This window comes from Thamnophis elegans, chromosome 8 (genome assembly GCF_009769535.1).
Source record: "Thamnophis elegans isolate rThaEle1 chromosome 8, rThaEle1.pri, whole genome shotgun sequence".
Classification (NCBI taxonomy): Eukaryota; Metazoa; Chordata; class Lepidosauria; order Squamata; family Colubridae; genus Thamnophis; species Thamnophis elegans.
In genome coordinates, this window is record NC_045548.1 from 75,315,663 (window position 1) to 75,339,130 (window position 23,468).

The window sequence follows — 23,468 nt, forward strand, 5'->3', positions numbered from 1 at the left end:
ATGGTTCTGTTGCCCCATTCAGAACAGCGTGAGATTTCCCATCTAGGTGCAAAAATATATATATTTAATAACATCTATCATATATTCCAGCTATTTTTATCCACAGCTGCATAGGAATAAAGCATCTTTTGAGTTTTCGGTAAGAAAGCAGACCCACCACAAATGCGCGAGAGTTTCTTGTACTCGGAGCTCTAGCAATTTGTCTTCTTGTTTGACAACTCCACAGCGGAGCATACTTAAGAATTCGCACCTATTAGCAGTATAGGCACTCAGCCTGCTGCTTGGCTGATCAAAGAAACCACAAATCATACTTATTCTCCAGTTATGGGCTGTAACTGAGTTAAAATAGGGCTGTCAAGATCCTCCAGAGGAACTGATTTTGAGATCCATCTGAAAATCTACTCTTCCATCTGCCTGAACATGGATGACGCAGTGCCTGTCTTTTAAGAAGGGGAACCAGGAGTTGAATCCCTCTGCTTCCATTGCTTAGCTGCCAAGGGCCACTGTTTTGTAACCACCGAAACTACCGTATTTTTTGGACTATAAGATGCACCGGTGTATAAGACGCACCAAGGTTTCAAAGCGGTAAGTAAGAAAAGAAAGTTTTTGTTACCCCAGCCCCCAGGAACACTCAGCAGGCTTCAGCAGGGCTGGGGGAAGGCAAAAACGCCCCAGCCTTTCACCACCTCCAGCCCTGCTGAAGCCTGCAGAATGCTCCTAGTGGGGGGGAAGGTAAAAACACCCCCATTTGGGTGAAAGCGGCCAGTTTTTCACCAAAACGGGGGCGTTTTTGCCTTCCCCCACTTTTCACCAAAATGGGGACATTTTTTCCTTGCCCCAAGCCCTGCTGAAGCCTGCAGAGTGCTTCTCGGGGGTGGGGGGGTGGCAAAAAGCCCCTGTTTTTTGTAAAAAAAACCACCCTTTTTCCACAAAAAATGGGATGTGGGGCTTCGGGAGGGAAAAAAATGGCTGTATTCAGTGTATAAGATGCACCAACATTTCTACGCTCTTTTAGAGGGAGAAAAGGTGCGTCTTATACTCCCAAAAAATATGGTATGTGCTCTTCTAGGATCATTCAGAAGAAAGTTGAGGAAAAAAAGAAAAGAAGGAAAAGAAGGAAAAGAAAGAAAAGAATAAAAAGAGAGAAAGGAGAGAAAAGAAGAGAAAGAAGAGAAAGAAGAGAAAAGAGAAAGACAAGAAAGGAAAGTTGATTCTGTGGAGTCCTTGGTACTCTCTGAGCTTGTTTCTTGCTAGCACTGTTAGCTGTGAGGTTGTTGGGTAATGAAACGCCTGCAAGGAAACAGCGAAGCTCCATAAACAGAGACCTGGAGACTAAAACCTGTGAAGAATGGCTGCAGGATTTCAGTTTAGCTAATCTAAAGAAAAGAAAAATTAGGGGTGGCAGGATAGCAGTATTCCAGTATTTGACGGGCTGCCACAAAGAAGTGATTAGACAGTCACTTATCTGAAGTAGTATAGGTTCTCCTGCTTGAGCAGGGGGCTGGACTAGAAGACCTCCAAGGTCCCTTCCAGCTCATTCATTTGTTCTATTCCATTCTATAGCAATAGCAGTTAGACTTATATACCGCTTCATAGGGCTTTCAGCCCTCTCTAAGCGGTTTACAGAGTCAGCATATTGCCCCCAACAACAATCCCGGTCCTCATTTTACCCACCTCGGAAGGATGGAAGGCTGAGTCAACTCTGAGCCGGTGAGATTTGAACCGCCGAACTGCAGAACTGCAGTCAGCCGAAGTAGCCTGCAGTGCTGCACTTAACCACTGCGCCACCTCGGCTCTATTCCATTTGTTTGCTCCAAATGAAATCCCAATGCCTTTTCTTCCCATATTCTTTTTGCTTCCCAGTTTGCCATTGTCTTTACCCAATCTCCTTCTCGTTGCTTTTATTGGGGCAAAATAGATCCATCAATTAATTGGCGTGATTAGCCAATTTACCTATATCTCACGCCGTTTGGAAACCTGACCTTTCAATTAGTTTTTAATTGGCGTGATACTCTAGATGAGGGCTCTCTCTGCTGATTGTATTATTGTCAATAATTTATGTTTTATCTTTTGCTCCTGGCAGCGTTCTCTAAAGTGGTTTTACAAGCAGCAACAGATTTGTCTGGGCTACCGAAAACATTAATTTCCACGCAGCATCTACTAAATAGTTTCTTGTTCTGTCAAATGTTGGCTGTTAAGCTGTCTGGAATGGGAACATTTGTGTTAGATGGCATGTACAAGTTGCCATAGGAAACCATGTGCATTAATGCATCGATGCATAGGGAAGATTTCAAGGTGTGGAGGTTGTGAACATTGACTTGGCCACACCCACATGATCACATGACCACTGAGCCCCGCCTACCCAGATGGGGCAGAGAACTGGTTGATAAATTATTTGAATCCCACCACTGGTTCGCCATCACGGGCTTACGTCATTTTGAAATAAGAGTTCAAATTCCTCGCTTGAGCCGGCTTTATTAGTGGCGACCACACGGCTGAAGAGATCGCTGTGGTTTTCTTATGCTCCATTATTTTTCATCCCTTTGTAATATTTCTGTCACCACAGTCTGAAAAAGAACATGAGGCGTTCCTTCATGAGGCGATTCCTTGGGATTTAATGAAAACGTGAGGAGAAATGGCGGGCCTTGGCAAGTCTCATCGCACGCCGGAAAGCAGAACATCAACACAGAGAGGGCAATACAGTTTAATCATAAATGAAGTAGTAAAAATAAACTCAATAAAAATAAGAACATCAGATGCCACCAATATTATGGTGACACATGACACCAATATTATCTTTCCCTCAAAAATATTTGAGGGTAAATCCTCTTTCAGGGAGAAAGGGCTGTGAGGGTGGGACACAGATTTTTTTTTCCTGAAGAGAAGTACAGGTAGTCCTCAACTTACAGCAGTTCATTTAATGACTGTTCACTTAGTGACCGACTGGAAAAAATGCTGTATGACTGGGTTTTTTTCCTCATACTTATGACCGTCGCCGCATCCCCATGGTCGCATGATCAAGATTCAGATGCTTGGCAACTGTCTCATATTTATGACGGTTGCCGTTTCCCGGGGTCGCGTGATCCTCTTTTGCGACCTTCTGCCAAGCAAAGTCAATGGGGAAGCCGGATTCACTTTACAACCGTGTTACCAACTTCACATCTTCAGCGATTCACTTAACGAACGTGGCACAAAGGTCCTAGAAATGGGGCAAAGCTCACTGAACAAATGCCTCACTTAGCAACAGAAATTTTGGGCACAGTTGTGAGCCAAGGACTGGCTGTACTTAAAAATGCGGCCCTGTGGCTGAGAGATTTCATTCACTTCGTCCACGTCTTGTTTTGCCTCTCAGGAGCGTGGTCCTATTTTTATTTTTAAATGTCATGAATAATAAAGAGCCTGTTTTTCATCAGGGCGGTTAATAGTTGGAAGAAGAAGAAACGAATCTGAGAATTCATTGGAGAAGGGAAAGCATCAGAGTAACAAAAGTAATTAGGAATATTGCCTGAAAATGAATGGCGTCGCATTATGGCAGCAAAATGAATTAAATGCCTGATTTAAGATATTTTTATCCTGCCTTTGTTATTTTTATGCATCACTCAAGGTGGCAAAATGTACCAGATTAAATTAGATCAGATTAGATTAGATTAGATTAGATTAGATTAGATGAGTTGGAAGGGACCTTGTAGGTCATCTAGTCCAACCCCCTGTCCAAGCACGAGACTCTTCACTATTTCCAACCAATGACAGTCCAGTCTCTTTCTAAAAGCCTCCAGGGATGAAGCTCCCACCACTTTTGAAGGCAACTTCTGTTCCACTGGTTGATGGTTCTCACTGTCAGGAAATTTCTCCTTATTTCTAGGTTGAATCTCTCCTTGGTCAGTTTCCATCCATTCTTCCTTGTCTGGCCTTTGGGTGCCTTGGAGAATAGCTTGACCCCTTTCTCCTCTCTGGGGCAGCTCCTCAAATACTGGAAGACTGCTATCATGTCTCCCCTTGTCCTTCTTTTCACTAGACTAGCCATGCCCAGTTCCTTCATGTGTTTTAGCCTCCAGTCCTCTCATCATCATGATTGCTCTTCTCTGCATTCTTTCTAGGGTTTCAATAGCCGAGGTGGCACAGTGGTTAGGGTGCAGTACTGCAGGCCACTTCAGCTGACTGTTATCTGCAGTTCAGCGGTTCTAATCTCACCAGCTCAAGGTTGACTCAGCCTTCCATCCTTCCGAGGTGGGTGAAATGAGGACCCAGACTGTGGGGGCAATATGCTGACTCTGTAAACTGCTTAGAGAGGGCTGAAAGCCCTATGAAGCGGTATATAAGTCTAACTGCTATTGCTATTGCTATTTATATAATACTGTTCCTTCCTCCTATTTTCCCCACAACCACAAACCCACGAGGTGGGTTGGGCTTAAGGAGGCTGACTATCCAGTTTTCATACCTAAGACAGGACTAGAACTTGCAGTCTCCTGGTTTCTAGCATGTTGCCTTAAGCCAGGGGTCCTCAAACTATGGCCAGCAGGCCAGATACAGCCTACCAAAGCCATTAATCCGGCCTTACATGGGACCATGAGGCTGCCTCCTCCCACATCGTCCCACATACCCACCAGCCCCCACACCTGCTTTCTGGAGGCCGGGGAGGCCAAAAATGGACCCAGCCTCCAGAGAGAGGGAGACAGACAGACAAACAAAGACAGACAGAAAGAGAAACACACACACACAGACACACACACAGAGAGAGAGAGAGAGAGAGAGACCCTCACACACACACCCAAGGCAGCCACTCCCTTCACTCTCTACCCGTAGAGATCTGGACCCTTCCTACTCTCTCAGCCTTCCGAAAAGCCACTAAAACCTGGCTATTCCGGCAGGCCTGGGGCTGTTGACTTCATGAACGAGGTCCAGCCCCACCTAGACGGAATGTATGGTGTGTTGTTTTTAAACTTGTTTGTCTTTTTATTTTTAACTTTTTAATTTTTATCTGTTTCTGTAAGCCACCCAGAGTCCTACGGGATTGGGCGGCATATAAATTTATTAAATTACTAATTAATTACTAATTACCCCCAGCCAGCCAGTCCACCCCCCAACAGTCTGAGGGACTGTGAATTGGCCCCCTGTTTAAAAAGTTTGAGGACCTACCTTAAGCCCTAGACCAATGGGCCTTCCCATTTGGAGATGTGGGGGATGGGAAGGGAAGGGAAAAGAAGAAAGTGAAAGAAATGGAAGAAAATAGGAAAGGGAAGAAAATGGGAAGGGAAAGGAAAAAAGTAAAGAAATGGAAGAAAATAGGGAAGGCAAGGAAAGAAAATAGGGATGGGATGGAATGAGATGAGAAGGAAAGGGGGGCGGGAAAGGGAGGGATGGGGTGGGCTGGGGAGGGAAGATAAATGAAGAGAGAGACAGACAGACAAGTCTACTCTGGATCTCTGGATTTTGCTCTTTGCACAATTATTGTGTTTGTAAGAGCTTTTTTAAAAAACTTCTTTAGTGAAATTTGGAGAGAAAATATGGTTTTGTTCAATTCTTTAATTAATGTGGGATTGAAATCCCCCATCGCTAATACTTCGTGGGTATTTCGTAATGATCTGTGGTTATCTTTGAGAAACATCATCTATCATCATCCCCTTGGTTGGTCTGGAGAAAGTAGACATCAACAACAATATTGATTTTTTTTTTGTTCCTTCATTTATTTCAACCTAGATACTCTTCAATTTGCCAAGTTCATTCATTTTGATATCAGAACAAGGACAGATACTTTTAACCTACATTCAAACTCCTTCTACTGGCTTGATTCATTTTGAACAAAAATGCATCTTTCAACATATTGCCATGTTCCAATCAAGGAATCCACCCCACCAAGTTATCCTTATAACTCTTAACAACTAGGAATTCAACTTGATCTTGCTTATTTCTGTTATTTTGTTTATATAAGTTAAAGGGAAAAAAGAACAAGGAGAAAAAAAAGGAAACAAAAAAGAATAAGAATCATACCAAATAAACAAATTTACTATTCACTTACGTTAAATTGAATACAGGTAGTCCTCGACTTATGACCACAATTTTGTACAAAATTTGAGCAAGACAGATATTAAGTGAATTTTGCCCCATTTTGCAACCTTCCTCGCCACAGTTGTTAAATGAATCACTTCAGTTGTTAAGTTAATAACACAAATGTGAAATGAATCAGGCTCCCTTATTGACTTAGCTTGTCAGAAGATCGCAAAATGTGACCCCATGCCCTTGTGACACTGCAACCGTCATAAATATGAACCAGTTGCCAAGCATCCAATTTTTGATCCCATGACCTTGGGGATGCTGCAAAGTTTGTATGCAGAGGTGGGTTCCTACCTATTCGGACCAGTTCGGCTGAATAGATAGTAACTCCGGCAGACAAGTCACCATACCAGTTCTATCCTCAGGGGTGCCATCTTGTTTTTCTCTTCTACTTATGCGCAGGATATGTTAGAACAATAATCAGTGGAACAGCTTGCCTCCAGAAGTTGTGAATGCCCCAACACTGGAAGTCTTTAAGAAGATAACAAGAAAAAAGGTTAAGGAAACAATTGGTCCGTTGCTGGGAGAAAATGCCAAGAAGGTGACAAGCAACGGGGAGAAAGCAGAACTATTTAACTCATTTTTTTTGTATCTGTCTTTACACAAAGGGACAAAACAGTCCAACCTACCAAAAACAGCACCACAAAAATCAGATTAGGAACACAAGTTGAAATAGAGAAGAAAATGGTAAGTGAGCACCTGTCTACCCTAGACGAGTTCAACTCACCAGGACCGGATGGATTACACCCCAGGGTTCTGAAGGAACTGGCAGACGAGATCTCAGAACCATTGAATTATATCTTTCAGAGATCCTGGAGCCCCGGGGAACTGCCAGAGGACTGGGAAAGAGCTGATGTGGTTCCCATCTTCAAAAAAGGGGGGGAAAAACAGATCCAGGAAACTACAGACCTATCAGCCTGACCTCAATACCAGGAAAGATTCTGGAAAAGATAATCAAGCAATGAATTAGCGAACACCTAGAAGCAAAGTAATAGGCAAAAGCCAACATGGGTTTGTCAAAAACAGATCATGCCAGACTAATCTTATCGCATTCTTTGGCAAAGTGACAAAATTAGTGGATCAGAGGAATGCCGTCGATATAGTTTACTTGGATTTCAGTAAGGCATTTGATAAGGTAGACCATAACCTACTACTAGATAAAGTAGAAGAATGTGGGTTAGACAGCATCACCACCAAATGGATTCGTAACTGGCTGACCAACCGCACTCAACATGTAGTCCTCAATGGAACTGCATCTTCATGGAGGGAAGTATGCAGTGGAGTCCCCCAAGGCTCTGTTTTGGGCCCAGTACTCTTCAACATCTTCATCAATGATTTGGATGAGGGAATAAATGGGGAACTCGTCAAATTTGCAGATGACATCAAGCTGGCAGGAATAGCCAACACTCCAGAAGACAGGCTCAAGATACAGAAGGATCTTGACGAACATTGGGCACTATCTAATAAAATGAAATTCAATGGTGAAAAGAGTAAAGTTCTACATTTAGGCAACAAAAACGAAATGCACAGGTACAGTATAGGTGGTACCTTGCTCAACAGTAGTAACTGTCCTAGTGGACAACCATTTTAAAAATTCTACAAACTTTTTTTTTAAAAAAAACTGCGGGTCTTTACTAAAATCAAATTAACAGAGGTGTATCAGCACAAGTAAGGGACGTGGTAGCTCAGTGGCTAAGATGCTGAAATTGTCAGTCAGAAAGGACAGCAGTTCGACGGTTCGAATGCCTAGCGCCGCGTAACAGAGTGAGCTCCTATTACTTGTCCCAGCTTCTGCCAACCTAGCAGTTCGAAAGCACTTAAAAAATGTTAGTAGTGCTGGAAATGTGAATCAATACACGGAACATATTATCATTTATGGTGGACCTGTGAGGAGGCAAATTTTTTTTGGAAAAGGATCAAAAATTGGCTGGAGGCAATAACGGGTTAAAATAGAATGGAAACCTGAAGGTTTTTTTTTATTAGGAATTATATCTGCGAAATACAAAAAAGAAATCCAGTATTTAATACTACATATACTTACAGCGGCAAGGATTGCCTTTGCCCAGAAATGGAAAAACAAATTAATCCCAAATGAAGATGAAATAATAAGAAAGATTATGGACTGTGCCGAAATGGATAAACTAACTAAAGAAATCCAGGGAAAGGGAGAATCAGAATTCTACCAGATATGGGATAAATGGTATAGGTGGATGGAGGAAAGAAACAAAAATCAATGAAGGAATATAATAAAACTCAAAAATAATAGTTATGAGTAAAATAAGAGGGTTAAGAATGGTGAAATCCAAATGAAATACAATAGAAGGGGAAATAATTGATGATTGCTATTATAAAAAACAGGAAGTTCCTGTTTGCAGTGTATAGTATAAATGTGGTGTACGTCTAATTTTTGTGTGTGTGTATTTTACATGTTTGTTAATAAACATCTTTTTAAAAAATGCAAGTAGAAAAAATAGGAACCACTTTTAGTGGGAAGGTAACAGCATTCCGTGCGCCTTCGGCGTTGAATCATGCTGGCCACATGACCACGGAGACGTTTTCGGACAGTGCTGGCTCTTTGGCTTTGAAACGGAGATGAGCACTGCCCCCTAGAGTCGGAAACGACTAGCACATATGTGCGAGGGGAACCTTTACCTTTTGTCCACACAAGTAATCAACACTATATCCTATAGGTACTTCATGGGACATTATATTCGGAAGATTTTGATGGGAGTCTGGGAAAAAATGAGGAAAAAATATTATCTTAGGGTTCCGTGTTGGTTGGCACCATTAGAGGCCTTAACGCATCCGAGTTTATTTAATTGGACAAGAAACATAACATATAAAGATATTATGACAGAAGAGGGCAACATAAAAACAAAGATGGAATTAGAGCAACAGGGCAGGAATTTGGAATGGTGGGAATATTTACAGGTTAGAAACAGGTTTAAAAGTGATAAGGCACGTTTCGGGATCTACCCAAACCCTCAGGGGCTAGATAAGATCTTGTTTGGTGGAGACAAAAAAATGTTATCGAAGATCTACCAATTTTTGACCTGCCAAGATACCAATGAAGAGATGGACAAAAGCCTTCTAACAGTATGGGAGAGAAACCTAGGTTATGAAATTGAAATGGGCAAATGGTGGGATCTATGGAGTAAGACCATTAAACTTACAACATCCACTGCATTCAAAGAAAACATATACAAGATGGTGTATAGGTGGCACTTCCCCCCAACGAGGTTAGCTAAGATGTTTCCTGGGTTATCTCCATTGTGTTGGAAATGTGGAAGAAAGGATGGCACATTCTACCATATTTGGTGGTCCTGTATTGAGGCCACGAAATATTGGAAAAGGATTAAAAAATGGTTAAAAGAGGTTACCGGGGCAAACATTGAATGGAGACCTGAGAACCTGTTACTAAGCATCAAACCAGATAACATAAGCAGTTCAATATGGCATTTGAGCCTGCATATAATTGTGGCCGCAAGAATAACCTATGCACAATTTTGGAAATCCACCACTATACCGCCGGAAGATGCATTAATTAAAAAGATCTACGAATGCGCAGAAATGGACAGAATGACGGGTTGGCTGAGGGACAAAGGAGAAACGGAACATTATCTTAGCTGGAGCCTATGGTATATGTGGGCGACTAGGAGAACAGCAGGGACTTAAAATGGGGAAAGTTAACATAGGTACTGTAATACAGTGGTCCCCAACCCCCGGTCCGCGGACCGGTGCCGGGCCGTGGAGTACCTGGCACCGGGCCGCGCAGCGGCCGGGGGCCATGATCGCTCTTTTAAATCCGCTCCTCTTAAATGCATTTCTCTCCCCCCCCTTTGGTCCCACCCTCGGCTCTCTCTCCCTCCCTCCCTCCCTCGCCGTCTCCTCCCTTCTCTCTCCCCCCCTCCCACACCGATCCATCGCCAGGGAAAGAGAGAGTGAGAGAGGAGAGAGAGAGGGAGAGAGGGAGGGAGTCAAGAAAACTGTTCCGGTCGCCGCTGAAATGACTCAGTAACTTTTGCGCTTGGATCTGCTTTTTCAAACCTCCCCCAATCATCATCGCCACCCTCTTCCTCCTCCTCCACCACCACCGTTTGTTCCGCTAAAGCTCCTAAAGCTCTCTCCTCAGCTTTTCCTGCTTTCTCCCTGTCACCCAGATGCATGCTGTGGTTCGCGAGTGCGGCTCGGTTTTATGTGTCCGCTTCTCTCCCTTTCTCTCCACACACCCCCCACCTCCATTTAATTATTTTTTTTTAAAAGAAAGAAAACCGTAGTTCTGCCAATTGCAAAAAAAAAAAGTGTGTGTGCGTGCATATCTGCCGGCGGGTGTGTGTTTGTGTGGTGTGTGTGTGTGTGTATGTGCGCGCGGAGAGAGACTGGTTGGAAAGGAAGGACAGGACTGGCGGTGTGTGTTTCTGCAGCCCCTCCGGTGGAGGCTGCACTAGCCGTCAGATCTGGTGTTTTTTTTTCCCCTCTCCTTTTTCCGGCAGGTCGTTTTAATCCTTGCTAATTACTTTCTGTTCTTCGCTTGCCAGCTTCCTTCCCACCCTCCTTCCTCCTCCTCCCCCCCCCCGCCGGGTGCGCCTCCCCGCTTTTACTCCCAAACAGTTATATATTTATATATATATATTTATTTTCTCTCTCTCCACGGCATTCGCGCGCGCGCGCTCTGTTCTTTGCCCGCCGAATGTGGTGGGGAGGGGGAGGGCGGGCAGAAAGGTTGGTCCGGGTTGAGGGTTCAGGATGGTCTTTGAGGAACATAAGTCTGTCCGGGTGGGGGGGGCATATTAAAGCACTTTATATTTATGTAATTGTATTTTATTTTGTAAGGCATGTTTAAATACAATAAAATAAAAGTTGTTTAATCAAAACAATCTGATATATAAACAATCAATGTGTCGTGGCGAACAACGCCCCCCCACCCCTGCACGCGCTCAGCGGGCCACGGTAAAATTATCAAAGGCTGACTGGTCTGCGGCAATAAAAAGGTTGGGGACCACTGCTGTAATAGATCCCTGAATCTTGCAATGAGAAGATGTGGCTTAGAGATCTAATAATGAGGAAAGAAAGAAAAACTGGGCTGTGAATGACTGTCACCGTGGGGGGGGGGGAGGGGGGGTTGTATGTCTAAAACGGCATTTGTATCTGTATGTTTTATGTATGATTTGTCTCGCTTATGTCGTTGTATTTATGTCGCTGTATTGTTTTTTCTCTGTTTTTTAAAGGTAATAATGTTTAATAAAAATTATATTTAAAAAAAAAAAAAACACTATATCCATTGTGAAGCAAATAGGAAGTTACAGAAATTTCTGTCTTGTCAGGAAAAGGTCACTCTCTATTTAAAAATTCATTGAAGGCTGAAATATTAAAGACTTTATATTAAGAGAAAACCAAAACGTCAGATGTGCTGTAAGTCCAGACAGAACATTGCAGTTTGAAAAAGGTATCGGTGTTGATTTAAATATTGAATTCATGTTGCTTTTCAAGTACGAAGAAAGTCATTGTAGTCATAAAGTTGCACATAATTTGAGTTGTTATTCTTCTACACCAAGAATTAAATACACTTTCAACGGAAAGCACAGCTTCTTGAAGCAGTTATCACATTATAGGAAGGTAGCACCCTCCCCTAGAAAAATGAAATATCCTGGGAAATATTAAAAGGCAAAATATTATATTTCCCTAGATCAGAAATGGAGAAACATGTTTTTAGGCAGGAAGCAGACTCATTCTTAATAGCCCCCACCTTTCTCAATGGGCCATTAGGGGCCCTGAACTAGTTTACACTACCTAACAAAGATAGGATTAGCCTTCTACAGAAACTCATCACATGGCATCTATGAACTCAACCAAACTTGGACTTAAAACACAGACTAGAGAGTTGCCCCTGCATGGCCCTATGGGAGTTTGACAACCAATCAGAATACATTTCTTCCACAGGAACAGGAAACAGAGAGGTGGGGCAGAACAGAGAGTATAAAGTCAGGAACTTTCAGTGTCTTGCTCTCTTTTTCTTCTTCACCCAACATCTGGAAGCATGTGATCCCCCTTTTCTATTCAGGAGCTCAGACAATGTGGTCCTGTTCACCATTAAAACCATCTTTCCAAGCATCCTCCATGTTTCCAGTGTCTTTCTCCTTACTTGGAACTGAACCCAGAAGGACATTTCTTCCAACAACATCTAACTTTCATTCGATGTATTTAGTTTAGATGAAAGATTTAGTGATGTTTACTAGAAAGCAGGGTGGGTTCCTGCCAGTTCTAACCTCTTCTGTAGAAGAGGTTCCACAAATCTACAGTGCCGTTTAAAACCGGTTCCAGCTTCCTCCCCCTGCCTGTCTGCACATCATCAAGATGAAGCGCGAGAGGAGGAATTCTGGGAGTTGAAGTCCACAAGTCTTAAACCTGTCAAGTTTGAACACTCCTGGGTTTTTTTTCTAAAGGGTTAGGGGTGCAAGGGTCTTGTAACTTGACAGCTTTAAGACTTGCACACTTCAATGCCAGAGTTCCTGAGCCAACATGACTGAAGGAGGAATTCTGGGAGTTGAAGTCCACAAGTCTTAAAGCTGTCAAGTTTGAACACCCTGGGGTTTCTTTTCTAAAGGGTTGGGGGTGCAAAGGTCTTGTAACTTGACAGCTTTAAGACTTGCACACTTCAATGCCAGAGTTCCTGAGCCAACATGACTGAAGGAGGAATTCTGGGAGTTGAAGTCCACAAGTCTTAAAGCTGTCAAGTTTGAACACCCCTGGGGTTTCTTTTCTAAAGGGTTGGGGGTGCAAAGGTCTTGTAACTTGACAGCTTTAAGACTTGCACACTTCAATGCCAGAGTTCCTGAGCCAACATTTTGGTTGCTAAGCAAGAGCATTGTTAAGTGAGTTTCACCACATTTTACAAGTTGGCCACACCCACCCAGTCACATGACTGCCAAGCCAATCCCACAAAGCAGGCCACACCTACAGATGAGGTTCTAAAAAATTTTGAAACCCACCACTGCTAGAAAGTATGGAAAGTTGGAAAGAAAATTCAACTTTTAAAATTTGTTTTCTCCTATTGTAAGTCATTTCCCAAAATAGCTGAGCTTTGCCACCAAACCTGAAAGCTGGTTATTACATGTAGATTGTTACATGTATTATAGAAAATGAACTGCCAATTTCAGTAGTCAATAATAATACACCATAAGCAAAACACCTTATACCACGCCAGTTATCGCAAAGACAATATTCACTATAATTGAGACTTTCTTTTCCAGTGAAATTGCAAGTGCTACATAGCAGCTATTATGTCGAACTTCTACATTCATACAGTTTTTAACTTGTTGAGCTTTTGAATTGTATTTCGCCAACAGCGCATAAATAAGTCACGGGGAATATTTAAAATTCAGTGTTAAGAGGTGTTTTTTTTTTTCCAAAATACAGGCATATTCTTAAAACATTCCCCACTGTTTTGCAGCTCCTTTAAAACAACATGAATTAATTACAAATATTGGAATCAGTAATGTCATTCTCCCCATTCCAAACACAGTCTCAAAATAGTTTCAGGTTCTGTTATTCATAATCTTGCAATCTGCACGATGCGTTGCCTCTTCGTTGAACAAATTTCTCTGAACGTTCATCCTTGGAAGCAAATGTTGAATAATAAAACAGGAGGCCGTATATCTGATTTATTTTTATTTTTGCTGCATTTGTCCAAACGTTTAATATGGTGCATATTTATCGAATGAGCTACTACAATTTGTCTTTTCTGTTTATATCAATCGAAAGGCAACAAAGAGAAGCTTGCCTCCAAAAGTTGTGGATACCCCAACACTGGAAGTCTTTAAGAAGATGTTGGACAGCCATTTGTCTGAAACGGTATAGGGTTTCCTATCTAGGCACGGGGTTAGACTAGAAGACCTCCAAGGTCCCTCCCAACTCTGCTATTGTATGTAAGAGAAGGACTAGGGGCAGAGGTGGGCTTCAAAACTTTCAGCAACGGGTTCTCCCGCCCCATGCTGGATGGGCGTGGCCATGGTGGGTGTGGCCCTCATCAGCCTCCTGCAGCACAGGGGTGGTGGTGCGTTTTTGTCTTCCCTGGGCTCCAGAGGCTTTCCTCGAGCCGCTGGGAGGATAAAAACTGCCTCCCCCAGGTTCCAGAGGCCCTCCGGAGGCCAGAAACCTCCAGAACTTCCAGGAGACCCATTTTTCCACCTCCCGAACCTCTACAGAGCCCTGCACTTATCTGCATACAAAATGGGCCACGTGGAGGCTCCTGGGAGGGGAGGGAGCAGGAGGGGAGGAGAGGGGTGGGTGGAGCCAGTCAGGGGTGGGATTTGGAGGTTCTCCATACCAGCCATAACATTAACTATGGATTCTCCCAAACAGGGGAAGTAGCCCACCCCTGATTAGGGGTAATATGATAGCAGTTTTCCAGTACTTACAATACAATACAATACAATACAATGCAATGCAATGCAATGCAATGCAATGCAATGCAATGCAATGCAATGCAATGCAATGCAATGCAATGCAATGCAATACAATACAATACCACAGTTGGAAGTTGGAATGCCACCACTCCTGAACCCCCAACCAGCTGGAATAATCAGGCTGATGGAACCCACAGCATGCCTCCTCTGCCAGCCAGAGTGGAATGGGCCAATCCCAGTGGGCAGGGTTGGGTTCCGGCCACCATTACTACCAGTTCAGTAGTAAAAAATTTGCATGCCAGAAGCGTGCTCCGGACACATGTGCATTTTCATTTCAAATGATCTGCGCACGCACACAACATTTAAAAATGAATAAAAATTACATTTTTTAAATGAAGATATTCTGCGCATGTGCAGAACAGAAAATCAAGATGGCGCCGCCAATCATAGAACCAACGCGGTCACATGTTCCGCCAGCGTTACTACCTGTTCGGCCGAACCGGACCCGAAATAAGTAGGAACCCATCTCTGCCAGGGGATGAGACACACGCTCAAGTCACCTGGACGCATCCATGAAGGGCTTTAAAGATGATCGGCAACCCCTTCAATTGCGCAATGTAATAAAAGCTGTTAGAAATCCAGGGTTTAGATGAGGACCAAGGAGCCACGTACTCACCAGGACCACGGAGAGCTCAAGGGAGTGTTCAATTTAAAAATAGAACAGCTCACCGAAGAACAAAAAATATACCAACCATCTTCATGACTTTAATGGAACCAAAATCTCTACAGCAAAGGAAATCAGTCTATGGGGAAAGTGTTTCGAGACGTTTCGGAGTAGTGTTAACTGCACCTTACAGTTCAAGGAGAATGTCAGAAAATAAAGTGATATTGATCTACATGCAGGTTATTTTTAGCGCTAGCCTTGAAAATATGGAATCACGGAGATGTCATTCCTCCCTGTAGTGTCAACAGTACAAAATAAGTACTAATAACAAGAGCTGGAAATAATAACAAGAGCTGGAAATTTTTGAAAGCTATTTTGCTTTATTTCGCAGAAAGCTTGGAAGAAATCTACTGGAAAGACCGAACTAGATGTTGTTGTGGCCCACGGAGCTGGAAGCAGATTCGGACAGTGAAGAGGTTGAGGAAGAACATTGGCCAGTCCTGGAGTCGGGGGAGGCTCTGAGGAGGGCTCTGTGTCAGAGGCAGAGATGGGGCCAGAGCCGTATACTAGTTGACAGCTGCATTCAAAGTCAAACATCTGTAAATCAGGCAAACCAGCTGGAGCCTGTTCCCAGTGTGGTGCATGCACACAGTTGCCAGATGAAGGGAACAGCTAAAGAACAGGGGTCGACTTGGGAGTAAGGCCACAGCTGGACAATGAATGGCCCCTCCAGAAGAAATAAAAGAGGAGCAACAGAGGAGTGGAGTTTGCAGGAGACAATTAGTTCACTTCATTGGTTGGTGCCTCTCCGAGATTCCTTGCCATGTTTGGCAGATCTCGGCCTGGCAGCTCTCCAAGCCAGATAAGGTCTGTGACTGTAAATCCTCCCTTGAAAGACTTTGCTGGATGTGAAGGAGCAGAATTCACAGTCAATTAATAAAAGGGTTTTTTTGTTGGGACAGGGAGTTTGCTTCATGCTCCCGGGAAGCCCAGGTCAGAACAGATGCCAATCTTTATGAGTTATATCTGATCAAGTAGAAGGCCTGCCAGGGGGAAAAAATGTTTATACTGAGTTCTTTGAATATGGAAAGATAAAGGTTCACCTGTAGGTCTTCTCCCTATTGGCAGTTCGCAAAACTTCAGATGTGCTGAGTCTATATAGAGCCGGGGTGGTGCAGTGGTTAAATGCAGCACTGCAGGCTACTTCAGCTGACTGCAGTTCTGCAGTTCAGCTGTTCAAATCTCACCGGCTCAGGGTTGACTCAGCCTTCCATCCTTCCGAGGTGGGTAAATGAGAACCCGGATTGTTGTTGGGGGCAATATGCTGACTCTGTAAACCGCTTAGAGAGGGCTGAAACAATCTGATATATAAACAATCAATGTGTCGTGGCGAACAACGCCCCCCCACCCCTGCACGCGCTCAGCGGGCCACGGTAAAATTATCAAAGGCTGACTGGTCTGCGGCAATAAAAAGGTTGGGGACCACTGCTGTAATAGATCCCTGAATCTTGCAATGAGAAGATGTGGCTTAGAGATCTAATAATGAGGAAAGAAGAAAAACTGGGCTGTGAATGACTGTCACCGTGGGGGGGGGGAGGGGGGGTTGTATGTCTAAAACGGCATTTGTATCTGTATGTTTTATGTATGATTTGTCTCGCTTATGTCGTTGTATTTAGTCGCTGTATTGTTTTTTCTCTGTTTTTTAAAGGTAATAATGTTTAATAAAAATTATATTTAAAAAAAAAAAAACACTATATCCATTGTGAAGCAAAATAGGAAGTTACAGAAATTTCTGTCTTGTCAGGAAAAGGTCACTCTCTATTTAAAAATTCATTGAAGGCTGAAATATTAAAGACTTTATATTAAGAGAAAACCAAAACGTCAGATGTGCTGTAAGTCCAGACAGAACATTGCAGTTTGAAAAAGGTATCGGTGTTGATTTAAATATTGAATTCATGTTGCTTTTCAAGTACGAAGAAAGTCATTGTAGTCATAAAGTTGCACATAATTTGAGTTGTTATTCTTCTACACCAAGAATTAAATACACTTTCAACGGAAAGCACAGCTTCTTGAAGCAGTTATCACATTATAGGAAGGTAGCACCCTCCCCTAGAAAAATGAAATATCCTGGGAAATATTAAAAAGGCAAAATATTAATTTCCCTAGATCAGAAATGGAGAAACATGTTTTTAGGCAGGAAGCAGACTCATTCTTAATAGCCCCCACCTTTCTCAATGGGCCATTAGGGGCCCTGAACTAGTTTACACTACCTAACAAAGATAGGATTAGCCTTCTACAGAAACTCATCACATGGCATCTATGAACTCAACCAAACTTGGACTTAAAACACAGACTAGAGAGTTGCCCCTGCATGGCCCTATGGGAGTTTGACAACCAATCAGAATACATTTCTTCCACAGGAACAGGAAACAGAGAGGTGGGGCAGAACAGAGAGTATAAAGTCAGGAACTTTCAGTGTCTTGCTCTCTTTTTCTTCTTCACCCAACATCTGGAAGCATGTGATCCCCCTTTTCTATTCAGGAGCTCAGACAATGTGGTCCTGTTCACCATTAAAACCATCTTTCCAAGCATCCTCCATGTTTCCAGTGTCTTTCTCCTTACTTGGAACTGAACCCAGAAGGACATTTCTTCCAACAACATCTAACTTTCATTCGATGTATTTAGTTTAGATTAAAGATTTAGTGATGTTTACTAGAAAGCAGGGTGGGTTCCTGCCAGTTCTAACCTCTTAGAAGAGGTTCCACAAATCTACAGTGCCGTTTAAAACCGGTTCCAGCTTCCTCCCCCTGCCTGTCTGCACATCATCAAGATGAACGCGAGAGGAGGAATTCTGGGAGTTGAAGTCCACAAGTCTTAAACCTGTCAAGTTTGAACACTCCTGGGTTTTTTTTTCTAAAGGGTTAGGGGTGCAAGGGTCTTGTAACTTGACAGCTTTAAGACTTGCACACTTCAATGCCAGAGTTCCTGAGCCAACATGACTGAAGGAGGAATTCTGGGAGTTGAAGTCCACAAGTCTTAAAGCTGTCAAGTTTGAACACCCCTGGGGTTTCTTTTCTAAAGGGTTGGGGGTGCAAAGGTCTTGTAACTTGACAGCTTTAAGACTTGCACACTTCAATGCCAGAGTTCCTGAGCCAACATGACTGAAGGAGGAATTCTGGGAGTTGAAGTCCACAAGTCTTAAAGCTGTCAAGTTTGAACACCCTGGGGTTTCTTTTCTAAAGGGTTGGGGTGCAAAGGTCTTGTAACTTGACAGCTTTAAGACTTGCACACTTCAATGCCAGAGTTCCTGAGCCAACATTTTGGTTGCTAAGCAAGAGCATTGTTAAGTGAGTTTCACCACATTTTACAAGTTGGCCACACCCACCCAGTCACATGACTGCCAAGCCAATCCCACAAAGCAGGCCACACCTACAGATGAGGTTCTAAAAAATTTTGAAACCCACCACTGCTAGAAAGTATGGAAAGTTGGAAAGAAAATTCAACTTTTAAAATTTGTTTTCTCCTATTGTAAGTCATTTCCCAAAATAGCTGAGCTTTGCCACCAAACCTGAAAGCTGGTTATTACATGTAGATTGTTACATGTATTATAGAAAATGAACTGCCAATTTCAGTAGTCAATAATAATACACCATAAGCAAAACCCTTATACCACGCCAGTTATCGCAAAGACAATATTCACTATAATTGAGACTTTCTTTTCCAGTGAAATTGCAAGTGCTACATAGCAGCTATTATGTCGAACTTCTACATTCATACAGTTTTTAACTTGTTGAGCTTTTGAATTGTATTTCGCCAACAGCGCATAAATAACACGGGGAATATTTAAAATTCAGTGTTAAGAGGTGTTTTTTTTTTCCAAAATACAGGCATATTCTTAAAACATTCCCCACTGTTTTGCAGCTCCTTTAAAACCACATGAATTAATTACAAATATTGGAATCAGTAATGTCATTCTCCCCATTCCAAACACAGTCTCAAAATAGTTCAGGTTCTGTTATTCATAATCTTGCAATCTGCACGATGCGTTGCCTCTTCGTTGAACAAATTTCTCTGAACGTTCATCCTTGGAAGCAAATGTTGAATAATAAAACAGGAGGCCGTATATCTGATTTATTTTTTTTTTTGCTGCATTTGTCCCAACGTTTAATATGGTGCATATTTATCGAATGAGCTACTACAATTTGTCTTTTCTGTTTATATCAATCGAAAGGCAACAAAGAGAAGCTTGCCTCCAAAGTTGTGGATACCCCAACACTGGAAGTCTTTAAGAAGATGTTGGACAGCCATTTGTCTGAAACGGTATAGGGTTTCCTATCTAGGCAGGGGTTAGACTAGAAGACCTCCAAGGTCCCTCCCAACTCTGCTATTGTATTGTAAGAGAAGGACTAGGGGCAGAGGTGGGCTTCAAAAATTTCAGCAACGGGTTCTCCGCCCAATTGCTGGATGGCGTGGCCATGGTGGGTGTGGCCTCATCAGCCTCCTGCAGCACAGGAGTGGTGGTGCGTTTTTGTCTTCCCCGGCTCCAGAGGCTTTCCTCGAGCCGCTGGGAGGATAAAAACTGCCTCCCCCAGGTTCCAGAGGCCCTCCGGAGGCCAGAAACCTCCAGAACTTCCAGAGACCCATTTTTCCACCTCCCCGAACCTCTACAGAGCCCTGCACTTATCTGGCATACAAAATGGGCCACGTGGAGGCTCCTGGGAGGAGGGAGCAGGAGGAGAGGGGTGGGTGGAGCCAGTCAGGGGTGGGATTTGGAGGTTCTCCATACCAGCCATAACATTAACTATGGATTCTCCCAAACAGGGGAAGTAGCCCACCCCTGATTAGGGGTATATGATAGCAGTTTTCCAGTACTTACAATACAATACAATACAATACAATACAATACATACAATACAATACAATACAATACTACAATACAATACAATACAATACAATACAAACCACAGTTGGAAGTTGGAATGCCACCACTCCTGAACCCCCAACCAGCTGGAATAATCAGGCTGATGGAACCCACAGCATGCCTCCTCTGCCAGCCAGAGTGGAATGGGCCAATCCCAGTGGGCAGGGTTGGGTTCCGGCCACCATTACTACCAGTTCAGTAGTAAAAAATTTGCATGCCAGAAGCGTGCTCCGGACACATGTGCATTTTCATTTCAAATGATCTGCGCACGCACACAACATTTAAAAATGAATAAAAATTACATTTTTTAAATGAAGATTATTCTGCGCATGTGCAGAACAGAAAATCAAGATGGCGCCGCCAATCATAGAACCAACGCGGTCACATGTTCCGCCAGCGTTACTACCTGTTCGGCCGAACCGGACCGAATAAGTAGGAACCCATCTCTGCCAGGGATGAGACACACGCTCAAGTCACCTGGACGCATCCATGAAGGGCTTTAAAGATGATCGGCAACCCCTTCAATTGCGCAATGTAATAAAAGCTGTTAAAATCCAGGGTTTAGATGAGAACCAAGGAGCCACGTACTCACCAGGACCACGGAGAGCTCAAGGGTGTTCAATTTAAAAATAGAACAGCTCACCGAAGAACAAATATTACCAACCATCTTCATGACTTTATGGAACCAAAATCTCTACAGCAAAGGAAATCAGTCTATGGGGAAAGTGTTTCGAGACGTTTCGGAGTAGTGTTAACTGCACCTTACAGTTCAAGGAGAATGTCAGAAAATAAAAGTGATATTGATCTACATGCAGGTTATTTTTAGCGCTAGCCTTGAAAATATGGAATCACGGAGATGTCATTCCTCCCTGTAGTGTCAAACAGTACAAAATGTACTAATAACAAGAGCTGGAAATAATAACAAGAGCTGGAAATTTTTGAAAGCTATTTTGCTTTAATTTCGCAGAAAGCTTGGAAGAAATCTACTGGAAAGACAGAACTAGATGTTGTTGTGGCCCACGGAGCTGGAAGCAGATTCGGACAGTGAAGAGGTTGAGGAAGAACATTGGCCAGTCCTGGAGTCGGGGAAGGCTCTGAGGAGGGCTCTGTGTCAGAGCAGAGATGGGCCAGAGCCGTATACTAGTTGACAGCTGCATTCAAAGTCAAACATCTGTAAATCAGGCAAACAGCTGGAGCCTGTTCCCAGTGTGTGCATGCACACAGTTGCCAGATGAAGGAACAGCTAAAGAACAGGGTCGACTTGGGAGTAAGGCCACAGCTGGACAATGAATGGCCCCTCCAGAAGAAATAAAAAGGAGCAACAGAGGAGTGGAGTTTGCAGGAGACAATTAGTTCGCTTCATTGGTTGGTGTCTCTCCGAGATTCCTTGCCATGTTTGGCAGATCTCGGCCTGGCAGCTCTCCAAGCCAGATAAGTCTGTGACTGTAAATCCTCCCTTGAAAGACTTTGCTGGATGTGAAGGAGCAGAATTCACAGTCAATTAATAAAAGGGTTTTTTTGTTGGGACAGGGAGTTTGCTTCATGCTCCCGGGAAGCCCAGGTCAAACAGATGCCAAGCTTTATGAGTTATTCTGATCAAGTAGAAGGCCTGCCAGGGAAAAATGTTTATACTGAGTTCTTTGAATATGGAAAGATAAAGGTTCACCTGTAGGTCTTCTCCCTATTGGCAGTTCACAAACTTCAGATGTGCTGAGTCTATATAGAGCCGGGGTGGCGCAGTGGTTAAATGCAGCACTGCAGGATCTTCAGCTGACTGCAGTTCTGCAGTTCAGCGGTTCAAATCTCACCGGCTCAGGGTTGACTCAGCCTTCCATCCTTCCGAGGTGGGTAAAATGAGGACCCGGATTGTTGTTGGGGGCAATATGCTGACTCTGTAAACCGCTTAGAGAGGGCTGAAAGCCTATGAAGCAGTATATAATCTAACTGCTATTGCTAACTGCTATTGCTATATATTCCAGCTGGCTTGGAATTCTGGGAATTGTGGTCTCAACCCATCTAAAGGTTTCAAATACAGATAGACCTTGATTTATAACCATTTAATGACCATTCGAAGTAACAACAGCACTGAAAAAAATTATTCACCCTTAGGACCATTTCAACATCCCTGTGATCATTTGATTAAAATATAGATGCCTGGGAACTGGTTCATATTTATGACCATTGCTGTGTCCCAAGGTCATGTGATCACCTTCTGATAAGCAAAGTCCATGGGAAAGCCAGATTCACTTAACAACGGGGAGTGTTGTTGAATCATGATAGTGATTCGCTTAACAGTTGCGGCAAGAAAATCGTAAAATGGGACAAAAATTAACTCAACAACTGTCAAAACTTAGCGAAAGAAATTTTGGACTCAATTGTGGTCATAGGTCGAGGACTACCTGTACCCAGCGAAGGTGCATTTTAAAATGTATCTTGGTCAATAGGGGAAAAAACAAAGCCAATTTTTACAATATTTTTAATGACAATCAACTACAGCAGGGGTTGGCAACGCACGACTTTGGAGCCGCATGTGGCTCTTTCATCCCTCTGTGGTGGCTACCTGTCGCCCGTTGGTAAAAGGAAAAAGAATGCCACGCTAGCAGGAGACTCTATGGTGGGACAACCGGACTTCCAGTTGGCAAAGGAAAAGGGAAACCACGCTGGGAAGACTCTATGGTGGGAAACTGGACTTCCGTTGGCAGAGTAAAAGGAAACCACAGTAGAGGAGACTCTATGGTGGGGAAACTGTACTTCCAGTTGGCAGAGGAAAAGGACACCATGTCTAGCAGGAGACTCTATGGTGGGAGAACCGGACTTCCGGTTGGGAGAGGAAAAAGGAAACCACACTAGGAGGGACTCTATGGTGGGGGAACTGGACTTCCAGCCGACTCCAAATTGATGGGGGGGGGGCTTCCGGTTTAGGATCTGTGTGCTCTTTGAGTTGTCGATCTCTGAACTACAGTGACAAAACATGTTTGTTGGGTAGGAGGCCTCAAAATCCAGGGAAGACCCTAGAAACGAATAAATGTCTCCTGGTTCTTGAAGTCTTTGAGTCAAAACCCATCTTAAAATGCAGATCATACGATAATGCATTAATATGTAGGTATTAAGAATAATCTGGTTTACACCTGCAGCATTTCAGAAGAAGAATAATGTTTGACTTTCCCTCCCTCCCTTTGATACTGAAAAGGCCATTCAATCTACAATTCTTTCTTCCGACAGGTTAATCAACAAGCCAGAAGAGAAATAAATATCACAGAAATACTAGGAAAGCAGTAAGTAATTTTTATCCTGCTTTAAGTACTTTTTTTGGGGGGGGTGACAGTTTATATCAGCATTTCTGAAACTCGGCGGAAGCCAAAGACACAATCCATGGTAGGTTGAGAACTAAACATATCTTCTGTAGTTTTCCAGTTGGTTCTATTTG